We start from the raw sequence: 13,523 nt of genomic DNA, 5'->3' as shown, positions 1-13,523 counted from the left end.
ATTGATCATTCAGTATACACTCACTAATTTCATTGCCCTGTCTAAAAATTATTTGCCTACTCCAAGGTCATAAATATATTCTCCTGATTTTTTCTGAGAAGCTTCATGGTTCTAGCTTTTCTGTTTATGTATATATTTCATATTGAATTTTTGTGTAAGATGCATGGTAGGAGTCAATGTTCATTTTCTTTCATGCAGATATCCAGTGGTTCCAGCACCATGTGGTGAACAGACTTTCCCATTAAATTATTTTAACGCCTTTGTAGTAAATCAAGTGACGATGTATGTGCGGGACTATTATTTTCCATTGACATTTCTGTCTGCATTTACGCCTGAACTACACTTTCTAGATTATTATAACTTTATACTAAGTCTGGAAATTAGGTAGTGTAAGTCATCAAATTTCATTTTTGTTTTGTTTTGTTTTGTTTTCAAAATTGTCTTTGTTATTCTAGGGTCTTTTGCACTTCCATGTAATTTCTTAGACTCATTTTGTCAATTTCTTACAAAAAGCATGCTGAGATTTGATTGAGGGGGCATGGAATTTACAGAACATTTTGGGGATAACGACATCTTAACATTAATGTTTCCCAGTCTAAATTTATCATATATCTCTCTCCTTATTTACGTCTTCTTTGTCTGCTCAAAATTATCTTGTAGTTTCTGGTTTATAAGTCTTCACATATATCATTACATTTATTTATAAATATTTTATGTTTTCATATTGTTGAAGTGGTATTTTGAATTTTACTTCAAATTATTCATTGATAATACACAGAAATATAACTGATTTGTATATATTGTAAAAATACTACATTGACTTACTTTTTTGTGGTTTATTTGTAGATTCCTTGGGATTTTCTGCATGGAAAATCATATCAGTTGAGGATAAAGAAAATTTTACTTTTCCCTTCCTTATTGTTATACCTTTAAGGTCATTTTCTCCCTCTCACTGATCAGTATAGAAGTACAGTGTTAAATAGAACTAGTGAGAGTAAGATGACCTTGCCTCCTTCCAGAAAATAGGACCAAGGGACCTAAGTTTCACCATTAAGTATCCTGGCTTAGCGGAGAATTTTTTTTAAAAACATCCTTTATCAGACTGAGGAAGTTCCCCCTAATTCCTACTTTGCTGACAGTTTACTATCATGAACGTTTGTTCAGCTTTTTCAAAAGATTTCCTGCAACTATTAAAATACTTATACAATTTTTCTCCTTTTTTAATTTGGTTAATTACATTAATTGATTTTGGGATGCTGAAATAATCTTACATTGTTGAAATAAACTCAACTTAGTCGTGTTTTATTATGCTCTTTACATACTACTGATTTAATCTGCTAATATTCTGTCCATGTATGTGCATGAGTTATATTGGTATCTCATGAACATCTGAGGTCGGACAATTAAGTTCACGAACTCATCCTAGAAAAAGTGCTATAACCCTCATTGCTGAATATCACTATGGTCACCTTCAAAGTACTCCCCTTGGGAAGCTAGGCACCAACACCAGCACCTAGACCACCCTTTAGAGCAATTTTGAAACTTTCTGAAATGGCCATCAGAGCTGTCATCATATTACCCTTGATGCCTTAAATGATATTAAAATGTCTTCCTTTCATTATTTCCTTTATATTTGGGTAAAGAAATAAGTCACTGAGGGCCAGATCACGTGAGTAGGGAGGGTGTCCCAATACAATTATTTGTTTACTGTCTAAAAACTCCCTCACAGACAGTGCCGTGTGAGCTGGTGCATTGTCATGATGCAAGAGCCATGAATTGTTGGCAAAAAGTTCAAGTTGTCTTAACTTTTTCACGCAGCCTTTCAGCACTTACAAATAGTAAACTTGGTTAACTGTTTGTCCAGTTGGTACAAATTCATAATGAATAATCCCTCTGATATCAAAAAAAGTTAGCAACATCGTTGCAACAAGTTTGTGAACTTAATTGTCAGACCTCGTAGACACTCTTGTAAGGTCTGATCTGGCTGGTGATCTTTATTATTTCCTGAAAGTTTCTGTGAAATGTTGATATTGTTTCCTCCTTACATGTTTGATTCAATTCACCAAAAAGCTATCTGGATGTAGTGTTTTTCTTTCTGGGAAGGTTTTTAATTATGAATCCAATTTATTTAACAGATACAGTGCTAATCAAATTTTCTATGTTTTTTCTCCTGTGTCTGTTTAAAAAAAAATATGTGTCCCTCAAATAATTAGTTCATTTAATTTAAATAATCAAACTTACTGTCAGAGTTTATCTGTGTTGCTTCATTATTCCTTTATTATCCTTTAAATGGCTGCAGGATGTGTGGTGATAGCTGTCATTATTGGTAACTGTCCTTCCTCTTTTTTCCTCAATCAGTTCACCTAAGAGTTTATTAACTTCATTAAAATTTTCAAAGAAACGTCTTTGACTTTTATTAATATTTCCATATTTATTCACTTCATTGATTTCTACTCATCATATTTTTTTTCCCTTCTTTCCACTTATTTTGGGTTTCATTTATTCATTTTTTTATACTTTCCCAAAGTGGATTAATTTCAAGCCTTTTTTTTTTTCCTTTTCTTGTATAATCATTAAAAAATTAGCAGTGCTTTAGCGATAATCACAAATTTTGATACATAGTCTTTGCATTACCATTCAGTTGGAACTATTTTTTAAATAGTCCTGAGATTGATTACTTGATACATGGTTTACTTAGAAGTTTGTTACTTAATGTCCAAGTACTTGAGACTTCTCTACATATCTTTTTTATTGATTTCTAATTTTGATCAGAGAATATAAATTCTTTGAAACTTACATAGACTTCTTTTTCATATAACACAGTGTATGATCCATCTTTTTAAATGTTCCATGTTCCCTTGAAAATAATTTGTGTTCTACAGTTTGGGGGAGTAGTGTTCAACATATATAAATGAGGTTAGAATAGTTGGTGGCATTGTTCAATTCTTCTATAGCTTTACTAAACGTTTTTGTCTAATGTTATATCAATTAGTGAGACAGGAGTGTTTAAAATCATAAACTATAACTGTGAATATGTCTATTTTAAGCTCTATTTGAGGTGCATACCTACCTTCAGAACGTTTTTGTCTTCATGATGCTTTGATTCTTTAGTTCTTTTTAAATATCCCTCTGTATCTATTATTATATTCAGTATTCTGAAATCTACTTTGTTTGATATTAATATATTCATTGTAAGTAACTTTTGAGGAGTGTTTTCATGATGTTAACTTTTTCTGTACTTTTTTTTTTTTTACCTAATCTGTTTCTCATCCCAAAAATGCATCTCTTGTAATAACGTGTAATTAGATTTTTGCTTTTAATTCCCTATTGTCAATCTCCACCAATTAATTAGAGTTTTTACTCCATTTACACTTAATGTAATTATTGATATGCTTGACTTTTAAGCTATTATCTTGTTATTAGTTACCTATTTCTCCCATCTGTTCTTTCCTCATATTTTTTTTCTTTTCCTGCCTTCATTTGAATAAAGCAGTCTGTTTTCTAATTTCTTTTTATCTCCACTATTAGTCTGTCTGGTCTCTTATTTTTTATTGGTGGTGGCATTTATTATTGCTTTAGAAATTGCAATATGTATCCTTAAGTTATCAGAGCCTGTCATGGAGTAATGTTTTGAAAGTCATGTTATACTACTTCATGTGTAATGTATAATTCTCACAAAGTATACTTCCTTTTACTTGCCTCCCTTTTTTGGTCCATTGCCATAGGTTTGACTTCTACATATGCTACAATATCCACAATCTATCGTTATTAGTTTTCTCTACATAATAAAGCAGCTCTTAAATTAATAGAAGAAAAAAAAGACAGTCTGCTATATTTATCCACATATTTGCTATTTCTGGTTGTATTTCCTTTGTGTTTATTCATGTTTCCATCTGGTATCACTTCTCTTTGGTGCAAAAATACTACCTTTGATATTTATTATGTGGTAGCCTGTGTTGATAAAATTGCTCCACTTTTGTTCATTGGAAAATGTTTTTATATGACCCTATTTTTAAAGTACTATTAGGAAAATAAACTAGGCTTTTGGTATATAGTTAAATAAGAATTGATGTGGAGGAAAAATTAGAAAGCGTTGTGGAAGCATATGAGTATGGAAGACACTTCACCCAATCTTTAAGGAGTCAGGAAAGGTTACAATATGAGTGGTAGCTCAACTATCTGAAAGATGAAAAGAAAAGAGTTAGGTAGATTGATGAGTGAGAGGAATAGAAAGATCAGCTGAGTTTTTTTCAAGCAAAGAAAAATATACTTACACAAAATCTATAGTACATTTAGATTGTTTCCTTTATTCCCCTCTTTTATTTTAATTATCTATTTACTATTTGAACAGCGGTATCTTTGAACATTCCATCTGCAGGTATTTGTATGATTTACTCATAATAGAACTAGGATTAAACATTTAAAGATAAAAGTCTATACATTTTTAACTCTTGCCCCTAGAATAGTTACATCCATGTGCATTATCACCAGCAGTTTATGAAAGTAATAGACTTTATATTCCTGGAGCTTATAGCATAATTGTTGAAATCTCAGGTTCCTCTTTATCCCTTCCTACTATGTCATTGTGGGGCCACCTGCAGGATCATTTTCCCAATTCCCAGGAAAAGTCCAGACCCTAGATGGAGACTGCCAGGACTACTTCAGTAGACCACTCTTGACTCTGGAATATATGCCCTTTACTGGCAGGACGACTCCAACATATACCTCATATACGCCTCAGCTCTGACTCCATATGCTCCCTTGGTTCTGGCTCTGACAAATTACTTGGGATCTCAGCTTCCTATTAAATAAGACCCATAATTTACTGTTAAAATTTGCCCTCCTAGGTACTGAAGATTTGCCTGAGTCCCATTCCTATGTCTGGATCCACCCTGGAAACTGGACAAAATTTGCTGATGCCAATTGTTTCTCTCTACTCAGTTTCACCCACCCAGAAATCAATGTCACTGTGCTCCGTTTACTCATGAGAAGGCTCCCTTCAGGCTACCTTAAAATGCTTTGATTACATTCCCACTTTAAAAAAAATGTATATCATAAAAATCTTCATAGCAATAGCCAAAATTCATTTTTACTACCTCAATCACATCAGAGACATTCATGCATATTGAACACAGAATAAAAATGTGCAAGACAGAATAACCTTAATTTGAACACAGTTTGAAATTCTTTGTTGTTGCAAGGAAGAATAGCTTTGCTTGCTGCAGGTGAGTTATCAGTAAAAGAAAACCTCTTTCACTTAAATTTTTGAATTTACATTTACAAAAACTTAAACCATCTATTCTACATAAGAAAAAAAAAATCCTCCAATGCGAACAGTTTCAAAGGAGGTTATATTTTGCTTGGCTGTACATATTTTGTGAATAAAAACATGTATGTGCATTTTATTTTCTTACTTTAATGGCACAACATTTATAATATTGCATCATAAATCAATGAAGACTTGTGCCTTTATTGGGCCTGCCCACCAAAGAAATTTTGTGTGGAATACAGCTACATACATGGTATACATGTCTGACAATTCAGTTCAGGAACTTGTTGCAACAATGTTGCTAACCTTTATTGATATCAGAGAGATTATTCATTATGAATTTGTATCAATTGGACAGATATTTAACCAAGTTTGCTATTTAAAAATGCTGAAAAGGCTATGTGAAAAAGTTAGATAACCTGAACTTTTCGTCAACAATTCATGGCTCTTGCCTCACAACAATGCACCAGCTCACACGGCACTGTCTGTGAGGGAGTTTTTAGCCAGTAAACAATAACTGTTAATTGGAACATCCTTCCTACTCACCTGATCTGGCCCCCAATGACTTCTTGCTTTATCCAAAGATAGAGGAAATATTTAAAGGAAGACATTTTGATGACATTCAGGCATCAAGGGTAATGTGACGACAGCTCTGATGGCCATTCCAGAAAAAGAGTTCCAAAATGGGTTTGAAGGGTGGACTAGGCACTGGCATTGGTGCATAGCTTCCCAAGGGGAGTACTTTGAAGGTGGCCATAGTGATATTCAGCAATGAAATATGCAGCATTTTTTTCAAGGATGAGTTCGCGAACTTAATTGTCTGACCTCATATGTCTCATTAATCCTTAAATCTATGGGGAAGGTAAGCTGTATATACCTACATAGATATTAGCTAACTCTATGGAGCATTCTTATCTTAGGGTTTGAATATCTTCTTGTGACATGCAGACACTAATCCCAGTTTCCTTTTATTCCCATACCTTGCCCCAGAGCAGCACGGAAAATCTGAAAAAGTCAGTCAAGAAATAATGGAAAAACACAATACATTTTATGCTTTAGTGCCATCACCACCACACTTACACACACACACAAACACCTAGAATCAGGGTCATTGCTTTGCTCTTATCACATGTAGCAGGCATTGACAAGATGAACGCATGCAGCACTCCCCAGTCACTGTCTAGTGACCTTATTTAGCCAGATGTGGAGCAGAAACTGCTGGTGGGAATGTAAACTGGCACAGCCACTACAGAAAACAGCATGGAAGTTCCTCAAAAAATTAAGAATAGAATTACCATACGACCCAACAATCCCTTTTCTGGGTATCTACCCCAAAATTCTGAAAACATTTACCTGTAAAGATATATGTACCCCTATGTTTATTGCAGTATTATTCATGGGGGCCAAGACATGGAAACAACCAAAGTTTCCTCCGACAGATGATTGGATAAAGAAGATGTGGTATATTTACACAATGGAATACTACTCTGCCATAAGAAAAGATGAAATACTGCCATTTGTGACAACATGGATGGATCCTGAGATTATTATGCTAAGTGAAACAAGTCAAGACAGAAAAAGTTGAGAGCCATATGATTTTACTCACATGTGGGATACAAAATTGAAGGTAACAAAGGAACAAGACAAACAAGGAAATAAAAACTCATCAACACAGACAACAGTTTAGTGGTTACCAGCGAGTAAGGGGGGAAGAGGGATGGTAGAAGAGGGTAAAGTGGTCAAATACATAGTGATGGAAGGAGAACTGCCTTTAGGTGGTGAACACACAATGCAATATACAGATGAGGTAGTATATAATTGTACCCTTGAAACCTATATAATTTTACTAACCAATGTCACCCAAATAAATGTAAAAAAAAAAAAAAGGAAATCTCAAGTTAAGAATTTGTTGGTTTTCTTGTTTACTTGCTTGACACCCATAAAGACTTCTCTGACCAGGGAGCATGAAAATTCACCCTGCTTTTGTTATTTTCTCGACTTTTGACACATATCCTAGTCATTCTTTGAAGTCCCATCTCAAATGCTGCTTCCTTCATAAAAACATCTTCTGATCTCTCAGAGCAAATGGGATGATTCTCAATCTTCCTACCACTTGTTTTCCCTCTAAAGGTGCTTTCATAAATTGTAATGTAAAATGAGAGTTAATATGGAGGACTCAGGCTTAGACAGAAGGGGCACATCACCCAGAGGGAGTCAGGGAAGGTTCACAGTATAAGTGGTATCTAAACTAACATCTCAAAAATGAAAAGAAGCTAAGCATCATTTACGTTAATTGAGTACCTACTGCATAGCCAACACGGTGACAAGTACTTTCAATGCTTTAACATGTTTTCTCTGCTTTATAATTATCTTTTACTCAGGATAAAAGCTATCCAATTGTCCTTGACTTGTGTCTTCTTAAGTTATCACTTAAGTTGTCACTTAAGTTATCAGAAACTCTTGCTGACTCTTGTGCTAAAATAAATCCAGATTCCAATCCCTTCCCACGACCTCTGCCGCTACCATCCCAGCTCCAGCCACCATTTTCCCTCACATGCAATCGTCTCTTATTCCTTTTCCTTCTTTCACCATTGCTTATTCTCCTGCTTCTCCCTATGTTTACTGTTGGACTTCACACTTAAGTCAGATTATGTCACTTCTCCGTGAAACTCTATAATGCCACACATCCCCTCAGAATATAGCCCAATCACTACTATGGCTTAAAGAGCTTACACAACTTGATCACTCATTCTCATTGCCTAGCTGTTCTCATTTCCTAAAACTCTCCCCACCACTTACTCTGCCCCAGTCACACAGACCTTCTTACTCTTCCTTCAACATGTCAGGCTTGCTGCCGCCTCAGGGCTTCCTATTGGCTGTTCTCTGTCTCAGAATTGCTCTTTCCAGAACATATGTTGGCAATCTTCTCACCTCCTTTGTTCAAATGAAGTGTTCTCTATAAAGCCTACCCTAACTACCATATTTAAAAATGTAACCCCTTTCCCAGCCCCTATTCCCAGATTCCCTCTATCCTCATCTACTTCTCATTTCCCCCATATCGTTTATCAACTCATCACATACCATACAATTCGTTGTTAAGTGTCGATCTCTTTGACCTGGAAATGGAGTCATATGAGGGCAGATATCTTTGTCTATTTTGTCCACCAATATGTTCCAAACACCAATTAAAGCCTTTAGCATAGAATAGGCATGCAACAAGACATTTGTCCAATAAATGAATTAAATTATTTAATCATTTCCACAAGCCTTTGAGGTAGGAATTCTCCTACACTAGTCTAAGAGGATAATTACCTATGTTATCGACTCACAGCCAGTGATGGAAAGATTCAAATACTCTCTAGAGGCCCGACCCTTAGTCCTGACTCCCAGTTTATTTTGCATCCACATACTACCCTGTGATCTCCTTGAGTGATCACAGGAATGGTGTGTATTCCACATGTCCTGGTATTGTCTCAGTGATACACACAGTATCTAGCACATGGTAAGTGCTCAATAAAAGTTTATGGAATTGTGTTTGGCCAGCTCTTACCAAGCAACATGACCCTGTTTTCTCCAGTGGTCTTCCCACGTTGACTTTTGTAACACTTGCCCTAAGAACGTATCATGCTAACCTAGGAGTCATAGGAATGATCAGAGTAAACCAAGTCCCAGACAGGTTGAGTGACCTACATAAAGCTACGCAGCTACTTGGAGAAAAAGGCAAGACTAGAACCTAAATCTTCAGACTCTGCAGCCATTTTTTCTTTTGTGCTTTTAATGTTTAAATATAGGCATGGCCATACCATTTGAGTGTAAATTAATGAATTGTGTTTGTCTCTTCTGTATGACATACAGAGGATGTATCTGAGGTCGATACACCAAGGGTATTCGATGAATACCGGTTTACTTACAACAAGGCCCCAGCTGGACCGGTACAAAGAATAGTTCCAACCCAAGTTACCCAGATAGTCAAGCAAAGATAATAAGGGGAAGCAAGAAATAAAACAGCCTCATCAGAATAGCTAATAAGCAATCAATTTCACTTTTTAAAAGTGATCAGAGTTTCTGAGACAGATCTGGGAATTAAATAAAATTTGGAAGATTTTCAATCAATAGTGATTCAATCAATAGTGATTTCAATCAATAGTGATCCATGGTTTTCATTTGAATTTAAGGGGAAAAAACAACAAGGCCTTGAGCAAGACTGACAGATTGCTACTTGATCAATTCTTTCCTTGTCCCAGTTGTAAAAACAAAACCACAAATTATATTAATTCTTATTTTGGCTAAATGATTTTCAGCAGCATGCGTAGATGGTGACAACCTAAGTACTCATGGATTTATAATTACACAAAGCCTAGAATCACAACATTGGGGCTGTGCTTCCTTCTGTGGCCCTTCCAGGGTCAAACTGAAAACCTGTGAAATAATTTACATTTGTCATTTGTGTTCAAATAACTTTTCCTCTAGCAGCATGAGAATAATAATATCAATTCTCATGAGTGATAAGACATGGCCCAATACTATGTAACCTATTGCTTAATTTTTCTTTCTAATGGATAACTTTTGACTTCTGCAAAACTAGGCAATTTGCTTTGGGTATGTGTTAATCTCCAATACCTTTCTGACAATGCCTGTAACTTTAGCCAAATGCACCTTGTCTAATATGAAAATGCTACACAATTATCTAGCATGAGCAAGAAAACCAAATTAAACGTAAAAAGAGGGAACTTAGAAAAAAGGCATTAAAGGAGAAGTTGACAGAACCTGTCCCCCCATCTCAACCCTGCCTATCCTTTGAACAGGCATATCTTTTCACAAGGGAGCCATCTTTCATGAATTGAAGCCATGACTGACCTTTGAATTCCAAGGATTTCTGTGTTTGATTGAAACTAATATGAAAGTTTGGGTTTGCCTCATACAGAGGTCCCATTAACTTCTTCTTTCCCTCATTGAAATCTCTGTCTCTGTCTCCCTCTCTCTCTCTCTCAAAGAGATTTTAAGGAACTGACTCACATGATTTGTGGGGACAGCAAGACTAAAATCCACAGGGAAAGCTGGAAAGTCTGGGGCAGGAGGTCGTGCCTTAAGGTAAAATTTCTTCTTCCCAGAGAAGTGTCAGTTTTGCTCTGCAAGCCTGTCAACTTGGTTGTATGAGGCCCACTCACATTATTAAGGGTTATCTCCTTTACTTAAAGTCAACTGATTGTAGCTTCAAACCATATCCACAAAGCACCTTCAGAGAAAAATCTAGTCTAGTGGGGATCACAAAAGGCTTTCCTGCAGAAGTAACGTGCAAGAAGAGACCCAGTAAATTACAAGGACCTGGCCAGGCCATAAGGAGAGGAATTGCATTCCGGGTATTTTGCATGTGCTTATATACAAAAGTCCGAAGTTGAGAGTGAGCCCTGCACATTTGGGAAATGGAAAAGGAATCAGGGCAGCAGAAGCCTAATAAGCTTGTACCCAAATGTCCTTAGTGGACAGGGCAGAGTTACTGGGCCATACTGAAAGCTTTGTTTCTACTGCATCCAGGTACCTAGCCTAGACATATTTAAGATATCTTTGTGGGAAATATATGTTTTTCTTATTCTATTGATTCCATGATTAAAATCTTACATGGTCTTACTGTGTTTCCCTGAAAATAAGACCTACCCAGACCATCAGCTCTAATGCATCTTTTGGAGCAAGAATTAATGTAAGACCCAGTATTATATTGTATTGTATTTATTATATTTTATTATATTATATTATATTATATTATATTATATTATATTATATTATATTATATTATATTATATTATATTACATTATAAAGACCCAGTCTTATATGAAACCCGGTCTTATGTTATAGTAAAATAAGACCAGGTCTTATATTAATTTTTGTTCCAAAAGACGCATGAGAGCTGATGGCCCAACTAGGTCTTATTTTCAAGGAAATGGTATTACATGTAGAATAAAATCTTTGTTCGCCCTCTGGAAGTTTTTCAGATCAGGTACTGCCTTGCTGACTTGATAGCAATTCCTACCACTTTCCGTTGTAACTACCATTCTCCCACCATGTCATTAGTTCTCAAACTGGCCAGTACTAGTGCTGTCTCAGGGCCTTTGAACTTGCTTTTTCTTCTACTCTCATAACCATTCCCCAAGTTTTCACAGAGCAGGATCCTTCCCAGCTTTCAGACCTCAGCTCAAAATCTTACCCCCCTTTCCATTTTCACCATTACCATCTGACCTCCATCTTGTTTGTTTCCTTCCTTACTTTCTAGCTCCATTCACTAGCATGGAAAGTCCATGAGCAGAGACTCTGAGAGTAAGCATTTAATACACATTTTTTGAAAACATGGATTTAATACTTTTGGTGAATATCTTTGAGCTTAACTTTATTCATCTTTAGAATGAGACTAATAATGTATATTTTGTCTATCAACAGGACCACCAGGCTATGCAATAGAACATAGGTTTAACTCACGTATCCACTGTGGGAGGCTGAAAAAATGATTCTCTTATTCATGCGTCTCAGGGAAAAAAAAAAAAAAAAGCTAGAAAAGGACATGATTTAAACAATGTCCCAGACAAGCTATCACAAGGTAATGAGAGATGAATAAAAATTGTTATAGACTGATTGCAAAACAGCAGAACCATTCTAGAATTATGCCCATTCTAGAATTCTTTAGCTGAACCATTCTAGAATTTTTTAGCTGAAGAGAAATGTTACAAGCCTATAATATGGTGGATGATTAAAATGAACAGAAATTGTAGAGTAAGATGAATGATGATCCAAATCTTAGCTACTTGCTCGATTTTTGTAAAATGGGTGGATGAATACTTAGCAAAAAAGGTTGTCATGAAAATTAACTGGGATATATAAAGATATATCACTAAGCCTGGCACATAGTAAGTGCTAAAAAAATTTCTTATTGCTTGTAATAACATTCAAAAGGTGAGCATAGCATATTACACCAGAGCATCCATATTGACAGCCTGAGGATGATAAATGTAGGTCAAACCACAGGAGGTCTGGGAAGCAGCCACTGAGTTAGTTGTAGGCACCAACATAATGAGGGTCAAATGACAATTTTTCGTGACTAAATAAAAGCCTCCAGATTCCCCCAGCCACAGTCGCTCTGGGCAATAGATCCAGAAGCCAAGATTCTTCCATGTTTGTTGGTGATGTTTTCATCCCAGTTGAGAAGGCACTGGCAAGGACAAATGTGGAACCTGAACTGAGAGTTGTCCAGCCAACAATGATGATATCTACTAGCTTTACGAAGGAAACAATTCTTCCTATTTCTCATAGCTGTCATAGCCCTTCTCATAAGTATCTTATGGCTTCTGTAACACATGGCATGGCACTGACATGGCATTTTTGTTGGTTCCCTCCTCCTTATTGACTTATTTTCTGTACTCCTTTTGGAATATGCCTCTTAAAAGGTCTCCTCTATATGTAAGACCAGAAAGCCAGGATACTTGGAAAGAGAGGGGAGTGTTGGCCTAGCTCTCTCACCTTCCTGAGAGCCTCACTTTGGCATTCCCTCATGGAGGTCAACCCAATCCCTTCTACCTACTCTTAGAATTATTGTCTAGTTAAAAATGAAAAAAACACTGCCTTGAAATTCTTCAGCAACTCTTTTGTTTGTGTGGTTGGTTAGCTACTCATATACCTAAATTTTAAGTGCGTATTAAAAAAAAGATAAGGCAATGTTCTTTTTAGTAGAAAGCTATGGCATGTTATTGAATGTTTGAAATTATTGGGAAGGTCAGCTGAGTTCAGCTGACTGTTTTCTACACACTGGAACTGTTCTAGGAGCTGGGGATACAACAAAACATAAGATATATCTCGTACTCTTAGAAAATTTTGCCTTTTAGGTATGACAGACCATAAAACAGCCAATTTCTTTATAGTGCAAGTGGTTAGCACATCGAGTGATGGGAGCAAAATAGAGGACATCTAACCTAGATCATAGGCTGAGGAGGGGAGGGCTATGGATGGCTTCTTGGAGGAATCAGGAAGTCCAACATAGGATACAGAAACCCTTCTTAACATGCAATGTCTGAAGACCCATGGAAATAACATGAGGAGCCAGAGACAAGAATGTAGAGCTATCTAAATCACCTGGTCACATAAAGAAAAGTTGGAGCTTCAGTTAAACCTAGTTCACTTGGATAAGAGGTGATTTTTCATTGGTGTTTCCATCTCTGTTTTGATTTTGAGGAAACCATGGTCAAAAGAGGGGACTGATGAGAAGGTAGT

The sequence above is a fragment of the Rhinolophus hipposideros genome (genome assembly GCF_964194185.1).
Source record: "Rhinolophus hipposideros genome assembly, chromosome: 1".
In the NCBI taxonomy this organism is placed as follows: Eukaryota; Metazoa; Chordata; class Mammalia; order Chiroptera; family Rhinolophidae; genus Rhinolophus; species Rhinolophus hipposideros.
Note: the sequence above shows the minus strand (reverse complement) of the source record.